Here is a 17,206-nt window from a genome sequence, read left to right on the forward strand (position 1 = left end):
TCACCTTTGAGTGTTCATTGTAAGATGCTTTGATTTAGCAGGACTTGCTGAGAATAATTCCACAGCCACCAAGTACTGTCTCACTGTAAGTCACTTGCTTTGTGTGGCCTATTCCTTTGATACTCCGTATCCTTTTGTATTTTGGTAGAATAAATATGGAAGCTACATGGTAAGGACCAACGCAGTAGATAGGTATATGTGACTTCCTCTTTAGAGATGTGTCCTTTTAAAACACTGGGTTATTTTCTTACTGTTTTAAAGTTGTTTGTACTTATTTGAGAAAGCAGTCTTGGAAACGAATATGCTTCCTCTGACTGCCACGAGAATACCATATTTCAGAGCCACTAATCCTGTTTTTTCATAGCTTTGTTGATTAATTCATATAAAGCCTTACCAGCTGCCAGGTCAAAGCATAACAATAAAATCGGTTGCCAAGAGACTGGAAAATCTGTTCATTCTTATTAACTGCTGCTCATCTATCTTGCTCTGATCCCACCACATGGGCAGCTGGTCAAGTCTTATCTGAGTATGGCTGGTCACTTCTCTCCTGTATATTTGTATCATTTGCCACAAAGACGGGGTCTCAATCAGCTAATAAAACTTATGGTAAGGTATTGTTTAAATTCTTGCTGTACTAGCCCTAATACAGGAAGGAATGAGACATACACCTGAGAATTTTAAAATATAATCCATGGTTGTGGTTGGGATTTCTTTGTTTCCTGCAATGTGTGAATCATTTTCATAATGAATCTCACCACTGCAAGGGAGCAACCCCAGGCATGAGTAAAAAGGTCTAGCAGCCCTTGAAAAGATAAGGTATCGTCCTTCTAGTCAGATACTGGAGACCAAATGTGGCCAAACAAGCTGCTGGCTGTTCCAGGCTGGGCTTCCTTCGTCAGGGACAAGGTCAATTCTCCATTGCCCCCGCTCTGCTTAGGCACAGAGGGCCGTCAGGTGGGTTGTGGTATTTCCTCAGGGAGTGACTCATCCCTGTGTTCCACAGCTTCTGCTGGAATGTGGAGGAACCAACACAGGCAGGAATTAGTGGATTGGTTTTTAGTTTCTAACATTGCCAATAATTAACTAAGTGATATTACACCAGCATTCTCAATTGGGCTGGTTCCGACTCCCTCCTCCCGCAGAGGGCACCGGGCAATGTCTAGAGACGTGTCTGGTTGTCACACCGGGGGAGCTATTGCTGGCATTTAGTGGGTAGAGACCAGGGGCGCCTCTAAACATCCCACAATGCACAGGACAGCCCCTCATGGCAAAGGGTCAGTCCTGCCCACCATGTCAGTAGGGCCAAGGCTGAGAAACCCTGCGTTAGACACATCGTTGAACCTCTCTGGTGTGCGGTTTCCTGAGTTCCACATTCTCTCCATCACGTAAAGTTAACTAAGCCTAACTCCACCACTCTTGCCTTTCTAACCTCTCCCTCACCCCAATTCTAAGTCATTAAATGTGAAATAGGACCCAGGCATCTATATAGTTTTTAATCTCCACCAGGGATGCTGATGGGCAGTTGGGACCGAGAACCCTGCCCTCAGGGACCATGGAGTGAGGTCCTCACCGAGGTGCCAGGGTGGACCATCCGAGGGGAGTGGATGGTGTGGGGAGAGCCTGCCAGCAGGAAGTGAGAGCCGGGCGGCAGGGCCTGGCTGCCGTGTGATTCAGCGCAGGTGGAAGGCTGCCAGAAGGGCCGCAGGGAGTGCCGTGACTGAAGGCTTGGCCCCTGAATTCCTCAGAGATGGGGCCCTCAGCCCCTCGGCCTGACGAGCTCTCAGCTGCCCGGGAGTGTGTGCTCCACAGATTGCCAGCTGGCCACCGTACCCTTGTGCCAGAGGTGCCACAGACCTCAGAGTTTCCCAAGGAAATAGTAGGACTGGCCAGTTTCTTCATGAACACCCCATTTCCTGCTTAGCTAGAGCATCTCTGGGAGATTAAAAGTCAACAGCAAAAACCGCAACCCTGAGTCAGCAGCCCATTTTGCCACCCAGATAAGGAAACCTCCCTTGTTACACTTACGGCATCGTGTAATTTAAGGGCTGGTAGGCACCTTAGAAACAAGGGAGCCCAGCCTCCCCTCCACCTCAGAGGTTCAGAGCGGTCCCCAAGGTCACATGACAAATTGATGGCAGAGACGGTTCTAGAAGACAGGTCTGCTGGTTCTTTCTATGCCCCTGTGCTAATGTTTCTTAATTGTAACCAGCAGTGTCTCTTCCTTGAACTCTTCTAAAATATCACAGGAATTGAAGCAAGTATATTAATGATTTTCCCCTATGTTAAAGCAGTCCAGAAATATCTGATTGTCTGCTATGGCTGTGTGCCAGCTGTCAGTTAAAGGCCACCATCAGTTTTTTGCCTGTACTGTTGCTTTTCTTCTTCTTTTTTTTTTTTTGGCCACACCATGCAGCATGTGGGATCTTAGTTCCCCGGCTAGGGGGGTCAAACCTGCACCCCCTGCTGTGGAAGCGTGGAGTCTTAACCACTGGACCACCAGGGAAGTCCCTGCTGCTTTTCTGATGCCGTTCTTTGCCACCCATAACCCATTCCTCACACAAAGCCAGTGATCTTTAAAAAATGTAAATCAGATCATATCCTACTTCTGTTTAAAATTCCTCAGTCACTTCCCATTGCAGTTGGTGTAAGATCCAAATGTTCTAACCGTGGTCTGGAAGAGTCTCTGTGATCTGAGCCCTGTTGACCTCCTTGACCTCAGTTCATCCCTGTGCCTCCATCTTTCAGCCTCATCTACTTCCTTTCTGTTCCTTAAAAATGCCAAGTTCTTTCCTTCCTCAGAGCCTTTACACTTGCCTATAATTCTTTCCTCTAGATCCTCACCTGGCTGGTCCCTTGCAGCAGAGTAATCCCTGATCACTCTGTTGAAAATAGTCTCTAGTCAGTCTCTACCCTATTATTACACTATTGTCTTCACAGGACTTAGTACTATTTGAAATTATTTTACCTCTGTTTTCACTTATTACTGTCTGTGTCTTCCTGCTGAATTGTTCTCTCTATGAGAGCAGGGACCTTTTCTGTTTTGTGAACTCTCTATGCTTAGCACCTAGAATAATGCCTGGCACATGGTAGATGCTAAGGTAATAAATGAATGATAGAGTAACTAGGGAGTTGGTGTTAGAGAAGATTGCTTGACAGATTGTCCTGTGTAATTCCTATTTTTTCCTACATTGGACTTTATTTATTTATTTTTTAAACCTGTTCCATTTTTTAAAATTAATTAATTAATTAATTAATTTTTGACTGCGTTGGGTCTTCGTTGCTGTGTGTGGGCTTTCTCTAGTTGTGGCGAGCGGGGGCTACTCTTCCTTGCAGTGCGCGGGCTTCTCAATGTGGTGGCTTCTCTTGCTGCAGAGTACGGGCTCTAGGTGCGCAGGCTTCAGTAGTTGTGGCACGTGGGCTCGGTAGTTGTGGCTCGCGGGCTCTAGAGCCCAGGCTCAGTAGTTGTGGTGCACAGGCTTAGTTGCTCCGCAGCATGTGGGATCTTCCCGGACCAGGGCTCGAACCCATGTCCCCGCATTGGCAAGAGGACTCTTAACCACTGCGCCACCAGGGAAGTCCTGGACTTTATTTTTTGAACTAAAACTGGAATGCCAGTTTGATGCATGAGAAAAGTGCAACTGTTAAGCAGACTAGATTCCTTTCTTTGAAGACGAATGTACTCACTTCCTCTGGTAAAAACTCTGTGGGAAGCAAATATAAAAGGACAAGGGTACTTGGTAAGCACAGACTCAGACACAGGGACTTAGAAATCAAACAGGTCCAAGAGCTTTAGTGCTGGATGGGGCCTGAAAGATCACCATGGGAATGGTTCCTCAAAACTGGCTGCCCATGAAAATCACACAGGAAACCTTTATTTAAAACATACTCACGCGGGGACTTTCCTGGCGGTCCAGTGGCTAAGACTCTGCGCTCCCAATGCAGGGGACCTGGGTTTGATCCCTGGTCAGAGAACTAGATCCCACATGCCGCAACTAAAGATCCCGCACGTGGCAACAAAGATCCCGTGTGCCACAACTAAGACCCGGTGCAGCCAAATAAATATTAAAACAAACAAACAAACAAACAAACAAAAACCTAAAAAAACATACACACGCAAAACCACACGTTTTTCAGTCTCTCCTTTGGAGATTTTAATTTGCTATTCTTGGCATTAAGGCTGGGGAATCCATGTTTTATCTAAAATGCTGCTGTAGTGATGGATGGTGCACAGCCAGGTTTGGGAACCAGTGACTGAGCCCACTTCTCTTCCCAGGTGAATACACTGAGAGGTTCAAAGAGATCCCCTGTCTCACTTAGGGGCACCCACCTGGGGAGCTGGGAGATGGCACTCAAATCTCCCAGCTTTCTCTCTGCGCCTTTCGAAAAATGTGGTGAGAAAGAGTTTCAGGGACAGAGGTGGCACAGCCTTGGAAGTTGTGGGTTTATTACTTTTTTCTTTATTGACATGTAACTAACCAGTCTGGTGTCAAACAGGAAATGCATCTAGCATCGTTTTCCTTTTTTATTACAAACTGTCAGAACAATCTGATTTTAGTGGAGCGATGATCAAAGTGTGGTTCTGAGACCAGCAACACCAGCACCATCCGGGAACTTGTTAGAAATGCAGATTCTCAGCCCCGGCCCAGAACTACTGATTCTGGAACTCTGGAGATGGCCCAGCAGTCTGTATTTTCAAGCCATCCAGATGATTCGGATGCCCACTCAAGCTTGAGAACCACCATCACAGGTACTTTTTACAACCCAACCATTGGTTAAAGAAGCTGGCCTCGGCCTTTTAGTTGGTGACTCATTAACATGCAGGACTTAAGCTAGCTATCTGCTTTCCTTGGTGAAGTTTGTTCAAAATAGGGACTTCTGTTATAAAATCTTCATTAGACTGCTACACAAGAAAGGTGGGGATGGGTTAATACTTGCTGAACACCTGCTGCATGTGAGGCTCTGTGCTGGAAGCTATTACCTGTTGTCTCATTTAATTCTCACAACCATCCTGCTAGGTAGGTATTATTATCCCTATTTTACAGATTTGGAGTCTGAGGTTGGTGGAGGTTAAACGTGGTCTTTCCTCTGGGTTATTTGCCCAGCGATGGTTGTGCATTTTGCTGTCTGTTGTCTCCATAGAGCAGCTGCTCTCAAACCTTTTTATGCACAATCAGGAGTCCTCTGGGAATCTTGTTATAAATGCAAATTCCCTAGCCATCCTCTCAGAGATCCTCATTCAGGGGCCTGGGTGGATTTTCTTCAGGTGACTCTGCTGCCAGTGGGCATCAGACCATACTTGGAGAAGTTCTCTCCTGGATCCAATCACTCTTGCTTCAGTAGTTGGACCAGATGTCTCTCAAGGCTCCTCGGAGGTTCTGTGGTTCGCCAGTGTTTTGCTCACAGGCCTTGGGCACTGGGTGGGGACTCTGGCAGAAGAAATATGAGCGTGGGAGGTGGGAGCTTGGGAGCCTGGACAGAGAAGTCTCTTACATGCCTGGTGCTTCATGCTCTCTGCTGCCTCTTGGAGCGCCCAGGCCATGTTTTGGCTTTGAGTAACTTGTGATCTTTTCAGTTATCTACCCCAAATTGTGCAACTTTTCTTATAGCAACTTCGCCCTTGTGTTGGTGGACTGCCCTGATGTGAGCAATTTCCTTCAGCTTTTGAGGTCAGAATGGCATTTCATCTGTTTGACGATAAGATCCCTTATTTTTCAGGCATAGAATGGACATATTTAGTGAATGCATTTGTTAATCCATTAGGAGACAATGATTTGGTGCCGTTATGAAGGAAAAAAGTGAGATGCAAATTAAAAAAGAATTTCAGGTATGATGTCTGATGTCCTTCTTTGCGAGTAGGAATGCTGATTTCTGTCCAGAAGTTTAGAAGCAACTACTAACATAAGTACCCCAGGGCTTCCGTAGTAGAAAAGACGCATGTATCCAAAGCTGGTGGAAACCTCTCAGGCCTTTGCCCAGTGGAGAAGTCAACATTGTTGAAATATTACATTTCTTTGATAAGTCTGAGTCCCTGAAACAAATTGTGTAGGAAAAGGGTGGAAGGAAATTCATGAAAGCAAACATTTCAGCTTCCTGGGATCCACTGTATATAAGGTAAATTATTTTTCCAGTAAGAAAATAACCAAGGTACAGGTTAAGTTTCTAAGGATAATTTGTTTTGCCACTGATATCAGAGTTGGTAATAACAATAGGTAACCGAGTCCAGTAGCTAGAGCTATCATTTACTGAGAGCTTACTATTTGTCAGGAATTATATGAACATTCTCTCACTTCATCCTCAATAGACTTTCAAAGTAAATATTATCCTTCATTTTACAGCTGATGAAACAGGCTGAAAAGGATTAAGTAATTTAACCAGTGCTGGGACTGGGGTTTCCAGGTATGCAGGACTTTCAGTGCTAAAACGCAGTCCCAGGTAAACTGGGATGGTTGGTTTCCCTGAGTGTCACCCAGCTCACTGACCTACAGTTGAGAGTTAGAAAGTAAGCCCAAAGGGTTCTGAATTGTCAGATAGATGATTCGTATATGGAAATGTGCAGATTTGCCCCACAGAGACACCTTCAGAACATTTTGTGGTGCCCATTTTTCTCCATTTTATCCATAATTCTAATCTTGGTTATTTGGTTTCCATGTGCCTTGTCAATTAGAAGCTGCACATTGGCGGGGGAAGGGGTCACCCTAGAAAGGCACATTGATTATTGTGGTGAGGGACAGCTGGCTAACTGACAGAGAAGGTGAGGGCAGGAAGAATGAAATATAAACTAATAAAAGGCAAAATCAATACAGTGTCAGGAGGCTTTTATTACAGGGGCAAACATACCTTAATAAGAATAGCTACTATTGAACATTTACTATGTGCCAAACACTGTTTTAAGCACTTTATAGGTATTACATAATTCAATTTTTACAAAATAATCCTGTTATTATCCTGGTTCCACAGATGAGGAGACTGAGGCACAGAGAGGTTAAGTAACTTACTGAAGGTCACACAGCCAGTGAGTGGTAAAGCTGAGATTCAGAGCCAGGCAGCCTGTCTCCAGGGCCCAGATCCTCAGCATCCTGTTTCCGTGTAGGCCCTAGATCCTGAGGATGTAGCACACGTTAGGGGTGTTTATTGTGATGGCCTGACTCATCCAAGAAAAAAAAAAATTAAGCTTGGGCATTACCTTTCATTTTGTATTAATTAATTTTAAAGATTTTATCAGGGCATAGTTCTACAAGGCCTGTTAGGAGAAGCCATCAGAGTCCCCGCCCCCAGTTCATTTCCTGCTCCCCAGAGTCAACTGCTTTCAGTTCTTGCAATGAGTTGACTCTTGCTGGTCGTTATATCCCCTGTCTCTAAATGACGTACTTATATTTCTATGGCCGATTTTTCAGTTTTAGGCATTATCTGTTGATGCTTTACTATGGAAGAAGAGAATTTTAGCTTGTTTTTCCACCTACCCCTACCACACACGTATACCATTCCCATCTCCTCCTTCTCCCAACAGGTACATCATAGTTTTAGCTAGATTGACATGTCATGGGCTCCTTTGTATCTTTCAGCATCTCTCCTGGGTGGGGCAGATTCTCCCGAGAAGACCATTTGAACCACCTGCCTGTGGAGTATGCCTGCCTTCTGGAAGTCCAGTGTGTAGGTGAGGGTGGAGGTGTCTTCATATTTACTCTGCAACTTCTCAGTGCCTCCCCCTGCCCCCACTGAAGTTGGTATGACTCAGAGACCCTCTGAGAGTTTGATACTCGGAGTTTTACTCTCTCCAGAGAATAAACCTTCGACTACTGCCAGAGCTGGAGGAGTTACAAGGCTGGCAAGGGTGGGGCTTGGGGTGTAAACAGACTTCCACCATTTTTAGCCCCACTTTACCCTCTCCCCTCCCTCAGAGGTGTTTGGGGCTCCAACTGCCTAAGCCTTGCTGGCGATTCTTTAATGATGAGTTGCTTGTTGGCTTTCTCTAATGGCAGGTAAGGAGTCTGCTTTCCTGGGTCTGCTAATCAATTACCTCTTGTTCATCTATTCGATACTTTCTAGCTTCCAACATTTTCTTCCTGTTGTTTCCACTCACTTTCTCTTTGTTTTTGTAAGTTTATGTCTATAAGAAATAAAATTCTCTTCATTGTTATACTAGTGAGATTTGGGGAGGTAATAGAACTAAATGTATTTAGTGTGCCATCTGTATCCTGAAGGCTGAAAGACATTTGAGAAAGCTTTCAGTGCAAAGTGGTCAAAAAAAGGTTGTGTTGCTCTAAGGAGAAGACTTTTAGTTCTATGAAAAATGGGGTTGTTGAAGTTTTACTTGCTACTGAAAGTGAAGTTCTAGGACTAGGAGCATCATTGTTACCTGGGTATCACCTGGGTGCTCCTTAGAAATGCAGAATCCTGGGCCCTACCCAGACCTATTGAATCAGAATTAGCATTTTAACAAAATCCTAAGATTCCTAAGGACACTGAAGGCTGAGAAGTGCTAATATGAAACTTTACTCAGCTTCTACTGTAATTTAGAATAAGCTAACTATAGTGAATTTTAATCTGGGATTTAAACATTTTGGTACATTCCCTTAATAAATTATTCTCCAAATTCTAGAGGTTGCTGTGAGAAAAGAGGAGTATATAAGTTTTCCTTTATAAACCACATAAACCGAAAATTCCGTGTCATTTACCAGATGATGTCAGACTGGTTATGTTCAGGCTTTTTCAGTTGCTCACATTTCAGGTTGGTGATGGGATTGTGTAGACTGTATCGGTGGAGTCTTCAGTCACACTTTGAGTGGTCAAAGTGAGAGGGTGGCTTCCCCTAGAGGCAAAGGATAGAGTGATTCATTTTACGCCCGGCATCTATCCCAGTGACAGGCTTGTGTTCAACTAGTGATTTGTGGGACGGGTGAGTCAGATGAGACACAATTCCTGTCTTCAAGATATTCAGGGACTTCCCTGGCGGTCCAGTGGTTAAGACTCCGTGCTTCCACTGCAGGGGAGCACGGGTTTGATCCCTGGTTGGGGAACTAAGACCCCACAGGCTACGCGGCACGGCCAAGAAAAAAAAAAAAAAAAGATATTCACCAACCAGCAAGAAATAAATTGGATAATTACCATACAGGGTTAACCTGTTCTAGGAAGAGTGAGCACAGAGAAGGGGCATCTAATGCAGCATTACTGGCAGAAAAAGGTGCTGAAGGACTGAGTCTCTGGGTGAACAGGGCTTGGTGGGTTTCGAGCAGGTGCCCTCTGGTGAGTGTATCAGAATCACCTGGAGGGCTTGTTGGCCGCCCCCATCCTTAGAATTTCTGCTTCCATAGGCCTGGGGTGGACCCACGGATGTGCATTTCTAACGGTTTCCCAGGTGCTGCTGATGACTCTGCTCTCCCATTTGGGAAATCACTGGTTTAGAGAATTACAGCTAGCTGTGGTGGCTGGAGTCAGGAGGCAGGGATGACAAAGAAGGCAGAGGCCTAAGGAGTGGGGATGCCACTGCGGAGGTGGTGGGGAGCCGTTGGCTGCTTTTACAGAGGACAGTGATGGACACCCACTTACCTTTTGGAAAGATCACTTTGGGTGAGGCGTGGAGGATGGGCCCGTGGGGGGGGGGCCCAGGTGGGGGCCAGAAAACCAAACGTGTGGTTGATTGTAGCCATCCAATGAGAAATGAGAAACACTTGGAATACAGGCAAGAGGAGGAAAGAGCCCTAGAACTTGGTGGCTAGTGGAAGTGGGAGGGGCGAGAGGGAGGGGCCCCTGAGGACCGTCAGATGTCTGGCTGGGTGTGTGTTCGGATTGTGTTACTCAAGACGCAGGAGGAGAAGAGGGTCTGAAGCAGGGTCTGGAGAGAAGAACACAGGAGGTAAGTGGAGGGCAGGACATGTTGAATTTAAGATGCCAGCGAGATATCTGGGTGGACCGTGCGGTAGAGAGTTTTCCTCATGAGTCTGGAGGCCAGAGTGAGAGGTGTGGGCAGTCTCGTCACTTCTGCCACTTAACACTGATATCCCGTGGTGTTTGTTTGGAACAGGCCTTGTATTTGTAAAGAAGCAGTATTAATATAAACCTTCAGGGCCTTGAGAACACAATACTTTCAAAGATGTTTTTTCAAGAAACATCTAATTTTTTGATGGGGGGAAAAAGAAAAAGTTGAAGTATGAGTCTTCTAACATTGGAAGGCGGTGAATACAGCCACCTTCTGTCTGAGAGACCAGGAGATTGGGTTTTAGTAAAAACTTGAAAGGGGCAAAGTCACTTGACTGGTTTGCAGGCCATATGACGAACAGCTGAGACTAATTAGCTGGATTGTGGGTTTTTACAGAGATGCCTGATTTGGAAAGTTGATGGAGCAAAATTGCTTTTCAAAAGGCTCTTTTGAAAAACTTTTACAAGTAGGTGATTCTGACTTTCACATCTTTGTATTAGACAAAAAGTAACTTTTTAGAAGAGGACATGTGATTCCAAGTTGTGTAATTGTTGAAGTATTGGGAACGCCAGTCTCTAAAGTTTTAGGAAAATTAACCAGCGATTTATACTTTGTCAAGGTATGGTTTTGCTTTTTTTGGTGGTGGGGAGGGAGGTGGAGTTCTGCCATGCCAATTTTCAAGTACTTAAAACATGTGCAAGTTAACATAAAATACCACTGCACATGTTAAATTTTTTTTAAACAAAGACCTCAAGACATCTGCAAAATTTCTTGGGTTTAGTTTGAAAAGTGCATTTTCAATTACCAGAGAGTGAGTATGAATACTGACTGCATTCTTCCTTTCCTTTCTGTACTTTAACAAAGTAACAGAGGCTTTTATTCTCAGATAATATGTTGAATAAGAGAGCCGATTATGGAATCGAATTGCTCTAAGAGTCTCACTCATCCTCTGAGCATTTTATCCACAAAAATTCAGGCTTATTGGCATTTTGTTTTCAGTATTGTTAATAGCTGTAGTGGAGGATTATATAAGCATGTGTTTTAGTATAAGGTGTATTTCTTCTGTCAGCTAAATTTGCCTTCAAATTATTAATTTTGTGATTTTTGGAAACAGCATTGTGAGGAAAGTTCCATCTATTTTAGAGATGCTTAGTGATAGTATGCAGGAATGAAAGATCTGGGTGATGAGTGTGATGGGGTATCTTATACAATTCTCCCTACTTTTAGATATGTACCAGTTTGCTGGGACTGCCATAACAAAGTGTCACAGAGTGTGTAGCTTAAATAACAGAAGTTTCTTGTCTCAGTCCTGGAGGCTAGAAGTCTGAGATCAAGGTGTTGGCAGGGGTGGCTCCTTCTGGGGGCTCTGAAGGAAGGATCTGTTCCAGGCCTCTCTCCTTGGCTTGTATATACTGTCTTCTCCCTCTGTCTCTTCTTGTCCTCTTCCTTTTCTGTGTGTCTTTGTTCAGAAATCTTCTTATAGGGACACCAGTCACACTGGATTAGGGCCCACCCTAATCACCTCTTTTTCATTTGATACCCTCTCTAAGGACCCTCTCTCCAAATCAGGTCATGTTATGAAGTACTACGAGTTAGGACTTCAACATATGAATTTTGGGGGAACACAATTCAACTCATAACAGATAAATTTGAAAGATTTCATTACATCACACTTTGCCTCCACATGCATGCAATAAATATTTATTAAGCCAAGTGCCTAGACTGTGTTGGGTGTTGAGTGTGTGTGAAGATAAATAAGACATGGTCTCTGCCCACTAACATTGGTTTAATCATATGTATGGATATAACTTCGTGAGTGTGCGTTCACTTATCTCTTCCATTGTGTCGGGGCCACTTTCACTGTTGGGTGTCCCTGGAGACACAATCAGCATCTTGGCACAAGGGCACCTGGAAGGGGCTCCCTTGCTCCGGAACACCCTCAAGGTAGGTGAGGAGAGTAGAAGGACCCTTAACATTCATCTAGTCTGACCTCCTCATTTCACAAATGAAGAAACTGAGGCTTCAAAGTGCTCAGGTCATTCGGCTGATGAGTGTCAGAGCCAAGGCAGTGTCCTGACTTCCACTCCAGTACATCGTTTTGTTTTCTCGGTCACAGTTTATGCTTTCACCTAGGAGTGAACCCAAAGTCTCATCAGAAATCAGATGAGAGGGGGACTTCCCTGGTGGTCCAGTGATTAGGGCTCTGCGCTTCCACTGCAGGGGACCATCCCCGGTTGGGGAACTAACATCCCACGTGCTACGACGTGGTGCGGCCAAAAAAAAAAAAAAAAAAAAAAATCCCATGAGAAAGAGACTTGATAAAAAGCCGACATTCTCTGTTGAGATTCTTGTAAGTACAAAAAAAAAAAAAAAAAAAAAGTTTTGGGGAGGAGTGTTTATTCGTGAGGGCATTTCATCCATAGAATGTCCAGCTTGTATTTAATACATCCCAAAGGAGTTTGTTCCCACCTTGGTTAGTTTCTCAGTCTCTTTCCACTTTCCCTTTATTCTTTCCAGGCACAGTGTTCAGTGACCCAGCGGCCATTAGAGTACAAACAACATTTTTTCTTCTTTCTTGCTGCTGCTGCCCACAAGACAGGAACTGTGGTAGAAAGAGAAGGCTGATGCAACATTACCGGCCAGCAGGATGGCGCCATGGCAACCAGGACCTGCGCCTGTTTGGCAGGGCTGGGAGCCCAGGGCTGCCTCTGCCGCTGTTTCAGCATCTGCCCTTTCCAGTCCCTCAGTACCTGAGTGCTCACGGAGGACATGCTGCCCACTTCCCTCTGCTTCTCTTCTCTCTTTTGCTGTTATTCCCTTCTTCCTCCCTAGGAACTTGGTTGATTTATAGCTTGAGCCAGGGTGCAGCATATGTGATAGCTGATGAGTCATGGAACAGGCCCATTAAAAACAAAAGCTGGTTTTTGCAGAAGCCATCGTTCTCTGGGGCTGTCTTTGCAAGAGGACACCTTCCTGCTTTCTCCGGCGCTCCCGGTGTTGCTGTGGCGTGGCTGGGGCCCTGCCCTCTTGGCAGAGCAGAGGCTGGGTTTGGTGGGGGTTGGAGGGTAGGGAGGTGATGAGATGAGGGCGCTGCGTGAGAGGTGAGCTTGCATTGCTGCTGCTTCTCTGGAGGCAGGAGCCACTTTGCTCAAACACAGATGCAAATCATCCAAGAGCTGAGAGCATAGATTTTTTTTTTTTTTTTTGTCTATTTGTTTTCTTGTTTTCCCCATTTCATCCTCTGTTGCGCTTCTCTTCTCCCTGATGTAATCTGTAAAGGGGTCCTTTATTGTAAGTGCTGGATTTATCACTCAGCAAATATTGAATGGATCCTCTGTTTTCACAAGAAGGAGAAAGTCCAGACGGCTTTAAGCTGGCACCTCTGTGCGGTGGTGACTGACCCAGACTATGGACTGTCGTTTGAAAAATTTCCTTCCTAGTGTCCTTCTTGGATCTCTCTTGCTGAGCCTTACATTTTGGCTGTTCACTCTAAAAAAGGCCCTCTTATCTCTCCCATTTTCTCAGTAAATCAACTGTGTTGATGGCTTTAAAATCCGTCGTGTTAACCCTTGTTTTTCTTTTGAGCCCTGTTTCTGTTTTCCACATGCCAATTAAACACAACTCCCTGGATGTCCCTGAGACATGACGGACATTTAATTGGTCTTGTCCCATACAGTATAACATAGTAGTTGAGAGTGTGTCTGGGTTCAAATCTTGGCTTTGCCTTTTATTGGCTGTGTGACCTTGGAGAACTTACTTAGCCTTTCTATGCGTGAGTTTTCTCATCTGTAAATTAGAGAATTCATAGGGTTGTGAAGCTCTAATGAGTTAATATTTTAAAGGGCTTAGTAGTCAGTGAGTGTTACTTATAATCATCTCAAACCAGCTTTTCCTCTCTTAGTTAATGATAATACCTTTCATTCAGTTTTGGTTATCTTTAACTCCTATACCAGTCAGTTAAGAAATTACACTGATTTTCTGCCTCCTAAATCTATCTTGAATTAATCCCTTCTTCTTCATCCCACTGTCACCAACACATGTCACTCACTGTCTCTCCTCATAGCTTCCTGGTCCTCTGTGTATTCCCAGTCTCCATGTGGCTGCCAGAAAGATCTTTCTAAGACACAGACCTTGTGTTCCTCTTCTTTGTAAAAGCCTGTAGTGGCTTTCCATTGCCCAGAGGATAACACAAGACTTTCTAGTACCATATAAGAGTCCTTTCAGGCCCAGGTCCCAACTCTCTCCCATCTTTTCAGCCTGTCGGGACACCTCCTGTCGCATCCCCGTGCAGCCCTTTAGCGGCATGCATCTGCTGAGGTCCCCTGAGTGCATCGTAGCCTTTTCCCTCTTAGACCTTTGCAAGTGCAAATGCTCTTCCCCGACTCCCACCCTCCCATTCAGTCACCCCAGCACCTGCTCCCTTCTCATGGCTCTAAGTCTGGCCTGTGTTTTGTACTTCGAATGTCAGACAGCCCTTACCTAATTCCATCAAAATTCGGTTACACCTTTCGGATTGGCATCGGTGATCATTTCGGTTGATGGTTTCCGTTATCTTTAAAGGATAATGCTTATTTGACATATGAGGTGAAGTCCTTTACCACATCATATGTGAACTGTGTAATTTTTGTTCATTCACATTTGTCACTTGTGTCTCTGTGCTGATGTTAAGTCCTTGGCTCAGGTGCCCCTCTATGAGGCGGCATAGTGGGCTCCCCGCCCCTCTGGCCCTCTCTGCCCCAGACCTCCTGGCTGCCCAGCATTGTGTGCCTATTTCTGTAACGTTCTTGTTCCACTGCATTTTCATTGTTCATTTCCATGTACAGCGCTTCTATTAGACCGTTGCTTTTCCAGAGCCTTGTTCTAGGTGCTTAACATAGCGATGAGTGCAGGGCCTGTTCTCAGTGCTAACTTATTACAGGCATGATGTTTGAACTGATGTGCTCATCAGCCACGACCTGAATTTCTGTCATTCATACCAGGCTCTCCCTCCTCAATGTCTTCAGGCTTTGCTGGTATATCTTTGGATCATTGGTGTAGGAGAGTCCACTTGTCAAATTTTATTTAAAATTATTAACACCTTTTAGATTGATATTTATATATCATTTTGCATTTAGTTTTGGTTATATTTGAGGACATTTGGTGTATGTATATTTCTTGGGAAATACTTCCGTATCCATCACAGCCATTCTCCACATCATTCTATCCTTTATAATTTTTGCAATTTTTCATTTGTCTTTTTTTTTTTTTTTGGCCGCGCCTCATGGCATGCGAGATCTTAGTTCCCTGACCAGGGATCAAACCCGTGCCTCCTGCAGTGGAAGCACAGAGTCTTAACCACTGGACCATCAGGAAAGTCCCTGCATTTGTCTCTTGAGCCAAGTTTTTCCTTTATTTATTTATTTACTTATTTTCGGCTGCGTTGGGTCTTCGTTGCTGCCCGCCGGCTTTCTCTAGTTGCGGTGAGCGGGGGCTACTCCTTGTTGCGGTGCACGGGCTTCTCGTTGGGGTGGCTTCTCTTGTTGCGGACCATGGGGTCTAGGCGCAAGGGCTTCAGTAGTTGTGGCACGTGGGCTCAGTAGTTATGGCTTGCGGGCTCTAGAGCGCAGACTCAGTAGTTGTGGCGCACGGGCTTAGTTGCTCCATGGCATGTGGGATCTTCCCAGACCAGGGATCGAACTTGTGTCCCCTGCTATGGCAGGCGGATTCTTAACCACTCTGCCACCAGGGAAGTCCCCCAAATTTTTCCTTTAAAGCCACTTAAAAGTGTGTTAAAAAAATAGATTCCCATCTAGTCTAGTTTTTATAGTTCTGAAAAGTGTTTAAAAACTAAAAGTGATTAAGTGTTTATAGAAATCACAGAATGAATATAGTCTGTTTTTTGTTTTGTTTTTGTTTTTGTTTTTGTTTTTATGGTGTTAGAAAACTTACTGCTGGCAATGGCCCTGGGGCTCCTTGGAGTCAGGTGTGAATTACAATTCTATATATTCTTGTGGTGTTTAATTTACTTTTCTTAGGAGGAAAGACTCTAGAAGTTTGTTTGAGAGCTGCTTGCTGATTTCTATTTAACTGCCCTTTTTCATTTCTAGGTCATGTCTCATCTAACATCCTTGATAAAATAGGTGTATTTCATGGAGTTAAATACAGACTTTAGTATAATTGTATAGGCCAACTGAAACAAAAAAAACTTGACAAAGTTTTTTCAAAAGTGCATCCTAAATAATTAGCCAGAGTTTAGAAATGTACCTTCAACTTCTTTAATTTTAAAATGAAGATGTCACCTTTTTAAAAAATTTTTTATTTTTGGCTGTGTTGGGTCTTTGTTGCTGCGTGGGCTTTCTCTAGTTGCGGCAAGCAGGGGCTACTCTTTGTTGTGGTGCGCGGGCTTCTCATTGCAGTGGCTTCTCTTGTTGAGGAGCACAGCCTCTAGGCGCACGGGCTTAGTTGCTTTGTGGCATGTGGGATCTTCCTGGACCAGGGCTTGAACCCGTGTCCCCTGCATTGACAGGTGGATTCTTATCCACTGTGCCACCAGGGAAGTCCAAAATGTCGCCTTTTAAAAAGTGATAAGATCACATTTAAAAAAAAATTTTATTGGATTATAGTTGATTTACAATGTTGTATTAGTTTCAGGTGTACAGCAAAGTGATTCAGTTATACACATATTCATTCTTTTTCAGATTATTTTCTCATATAGGTTTTCATAGAATATTGAGTAGAGTTCCCTGTGCTATACAGTAGGTCCTTGTTGGTTATCTATCTCATATATAGTAGTGTGTGTATGTTAATCCCAAGCTCCTGATTTATCCCCCACCTTTCCGCTTTGTTAACCATAAGTTTGTTTTTGATATCTGTAAGTCTGTTTCTGTTTTGTAAATAAGTTCATTTGTATCATTTTTAAAAATTAGATTCCACATATGAATGATATCATATATTTGTCTTTGTCTGAATTACTCCTCTTAGTATGATAATCTCTAGGTCCATCCATGTTGCTGCAAATGGCATTATTTTGTTCTTTTTTAATGGCTGAGTAATATTCCATTGTATATGTGTACCACATCTTCTTTATCCATTCCTCTATCGATGGATATTTAGGTTGCTTCCACATCCTGGCTATTGTAAATAGTGCTTCTATGAACATTGGGGTGTATGTATCTTTTCGAATTATGGTTTTCTCTGGATGTGTGCCCAGGAGTGGGATTACTGTATCATATGGTAGTTCTATTTTTAGTTTTTTAAGGAACCTCCATGCTGTTCTCCGTAGTGGTTGTACCAGTTGACATTCCCACCAAC

The 17,206-nt window shown here is 44.1% G+C and overlaps 1 protein-coding gene across 3 annotated transcripts in view; it reads left to right on the forward strand.

Moving 5' to 3' along the window:
* RAB27A (RAB27A, member RAS oncogene family) overlaps nucleotides 1–17,206 on the forward strand; it is a 72,300-nt gene that overhangs the window by 5,398 nt on the left and 49,696 nt on the right. Inside the window, exons 1-2 of one of the 3 annotated variants that reach the window (XM_061182100.1) lie at nucleotides 4,549–4,747; nucleotides 7,563–7,654. The exons of 1 other annotated variant lie outside the window; for it this stretch is intronic. The gene's annotated coding sequence lies outside the window, so the exon portion shown is untranslated. Of the gene's footprint in view, nucleotides 1–4,548; nucleotides 4,748–7,562; nucleotides 7,655–17,206 lie in introns of those variants that run through there. One more of the 3 variants, XM_061182098.1, reaches the window with a different exon arrangement.

This window comes from Eubalaena glacialis, chromosome 2 (genome assembly GCF_028564815.1).
Source record: "Eubalaena glacialis isolate mEubGla1 chromosome 2, mEubGla1.1.hap2.+ XY, whole genome shotgun sequence".
NCBI classification, from domain to species: Eukaryota; Metazoa; Chordata; class Mammalia; order Artiodactyla; family Balaenidae; genus Eubalaena; species Eubalaena glacialis.